General features: G+C 40.4%; 1 pseudogene; it reads right to left on the bottom strand.

Moving 5' to 3' along the window:
- Positions 1-1,733: 1,733 nt before the first annotated feature.
- Positions 1,734-2,577, bottom strand: LOC102497587 (protein MAK16 homolog pseudogene; annotated as a pseudogene).
- Between the last annotated feature and the right edge of the window lie 500 nt (positions 2,578-3,077).

Here is a 3,077-nt window from a genome sequence, read left to right as displayed (position 1 = left end):
ACATCTTTTGTTTTTCGCTGCAGCTATTATTATTTGAGATTTTGGTTGCTTTGGAAGTTTGTTTCTGTTTGTTCATTGGACTAAGAAAATTTTTAAAGTATGAAAAGAATAATCTGCATATATTTTTCAAAAGATCAAAATAAGGGACCAGCAGTTAGCATAATGGCTATGTCACTGAACTCCCACGTAGCTGACCGCAGTTCAAGTCCCAGACCTGGTGGCTTAAACTCACGCCAGGCGCGTGTGTGTGCATGCTCAAAATCCTGAGAGGAGAATGGAGGAGAAGGAATTGCGGTGTGGCCATCCCCGCTGCGGGGTGATTTCTCACTTTCTGTTTCTCTGTCTCTCTCTGTTTGTCCAGCAAGCACATGTGCTCTATAGCAAAAACCTCTCCAAAAAAAGAAAAAGAAAAGATCAAAATAAGGATACCTATTTCTTTTTTATTTCTCATTTATCATTAAACATTTACCTACATGTAGATTTATTTCATTTCTCTAAGATTTTTACACAAATATGTTTTATAAAATTGATTAAAGAATTGTTTGGTATCTCATTATATCCCTACAATATTTTAAGTGACTTAAACTATGATAATGAATTTGACTGTCTCAACCTTATGAGAATAGCAGAGATTGTGTACTACTAAAATAATGGAAAACGCAATTGAAACAGAGTACTTTATATTTTAGCAAATGTAACTAAATACAATTTGTATTTAACAAGAAAATACCTTTCAAGTCAATGCTTTACGGTTACAAGGTTGCACCTTTTCATGACACTTAATCTCAAAATGTCTGTGGCTGTTTCTATGGCTCCCTTGTGCATGACCTTGCAATGACGTAAGTATTAGAGCACTCTTTTATGGGTCTTCCCCCATTCATAAATCTAGCTTCCTAGCCTGCCTTCTAGACACCCAATTGCTTAAAGTCAAGCTGGCAGCCTAACAAAGAGCAGATGCGGCCCTTGGAACCATAATATATGTGGTCTCAGTTGCTGAACATTGTGTTATTCTCCACAGACACGCCGAGGAGTGGCTGCTGACCCATGGTCCTACACTTTCATAAGCATTCACTGAGTCAAATATTCTCACAAAAGTGAGCAAGAGAATTTCAAAAACGCATTTATGATTAAAAGCTCGGGCATCCAGAAACTGTCCAATGGTTGAATGGTAAGGTTGAAACTTCATTAAGGTCCTGCACAGAAGGGAGAATTTGAGGTGAAGTTATATCTAGAAAGATGGACTACTAGGTTAAGTAAACTTTTACCAAGAGCATTGTGAAGACTGATGGGCAGTGGTGTTAGGTAAGAGGGACCGGCGTTACCCAGTATCACAGTTACCCCACAGGCTGCATCAAAGCTGAGTTTAGTCACAGTCTGTAAATTACAGAGAAGCGTTTGTATTCATTCAGTTTATTAGAATGCTTACCCAGACAATGGAAACAAGTTAAAATTCTGAAGAAAACACTTGCAAACTTTTTTTTGTAATGTTTACAATTTAGGAATATTTTAATATTGCTAACCTTAGTGAAACTTCTCATGTGTTATATACATGTTATAAAAATACTCTGTTCACAATTTAAGGCTTTCTTCCCCTCCAGATTTCTTGCCCCAATCCAGTGGCACAAACAGTAAAAACACAAGTACTCTGTTACACACAACCCAGCAGCAGAACTGGAGGGGGTGTGTGTAAGATAAAGAAAAAGGAGTCCTATGACAGATCACGTGGCTGTGGCTCATTTTCTCTGCAAAGGTCCTTCTGTGGGTGCTTTGCCTTTGTGTTTGGCATTAAGGGCCTTTTTCCCTTCCTCTTCACTGGAGGGTTTGTTGTCCTGACCTTCATCCCTGCTGGCGTTCAGCTTATCCATAGCCTCAAAACCACCTAAGTCACTCTCATCCACCTCATCGTCTTCCACAATTCTTTTCTCCTGCATCTTCATCAGCATCTTCTTCATCTTCTTCCTCAGCAACTTAAATGTCAGTCTCTGCCTCCTGCTGTTCCAGGGCCTTGTCAAAGGCATGGATGGGGAAGCTGTAGATGTCGCCATCCGCGTCTTGCTTCAGTCTCTCCAGTAGCTCCTCGATGGCGTTGAACGGCTGAGCAGCCCTTAGTGCCTTTTCCTCTCTTCTCTTCTCCCTGTGCTCCACCTTCTTACTCACAGGAACGAGTTTCCTCTGTCGCTTTAGTGTCAGCTTCCTGATTCTAATTAGATACTGGGTTATGTTGATGAATCTCTGCTTACATTTGTGTCAAATGAAACGGGGCCAGTAAATTAAATTCTCATCTGTTTGTTCCAGTGCTTTCTTGTCGTTTTTACTGAGCCCGACCCGCTCAAGAGCCACGTAGGAGGTGCTGCTCGCTCTACAACCTTCATATACAGGTAGCACTGCCCTTTCTCCTCCTTGACAGTGGCATACCAGCCATTTGCCAGGGGACAAGATGACCGATTACACAGTCCAGTCAGGCTGTATTCATTTCTGCAAAAGCCCTGAGTCTTGGTTCTCATTTTGAAGGAACAGAACTGTTTATTTCCCAGCGTGTCCCAGATAACGTCGTCCGACTGCATGGTACCTGCTCCCTTCAGCGTGTGGCTCCGGGCGGGTCCCCATGGCAGACATGCTTTCAACGAGCTGCAAACTTTTAAAAATATTCTTGAGAAACTTTTACTATCCTGGCTAAATTGATCTTCAATATCAAGGGAAAAAAATAAAAATAGGAAACTTGAAGAAACAAACAAACAAAAAGAACAGAGGAAAGTTTTTAGAGGTAATGGATATGATTAGTACCTTAGTTATGATTACGCTACTACAAATGTGTGCATCTGTCCCAGCTTAACAAGACATGCATATTAAATGTGTGCAGTATTTGTATGTCAATTAAATCTCAATTAGAGCTAAAAGAAAAACTTTGGCGGATAATATGAATTATAAACTTCAAACCAATGAAAACAAAATTTAATCAAATGATGATGATAAGACAACAGCAGATGGCATAAATTACATTGCTGAACTCCCACATAGTTGACTGCAGTTCGACTCCCGGATCTAGTGGTTTAAAATTCAGGCTGTGCGCATGTGCA

Source organism: Tupaia chinensis, unplaced genomic scaffold, assembly GCF_000334495.1.
Source record: "Tupaia chinensis unplaced genomic scaffold, TupChi_1.0 Scaffold000012_1, whole genome shotgun sequence".
Classification (NCBI taxonomy): Eukaryota; Metazoa; Chordata; class Mammalia; order Scandentia; family Tupaiidae; genus Tupaia; species Tupaia belangeri.
Note: the sequence above shows the minus strand (reverse complement) of the source record. Positions and strands in the feature narration are given on the sequence as shown.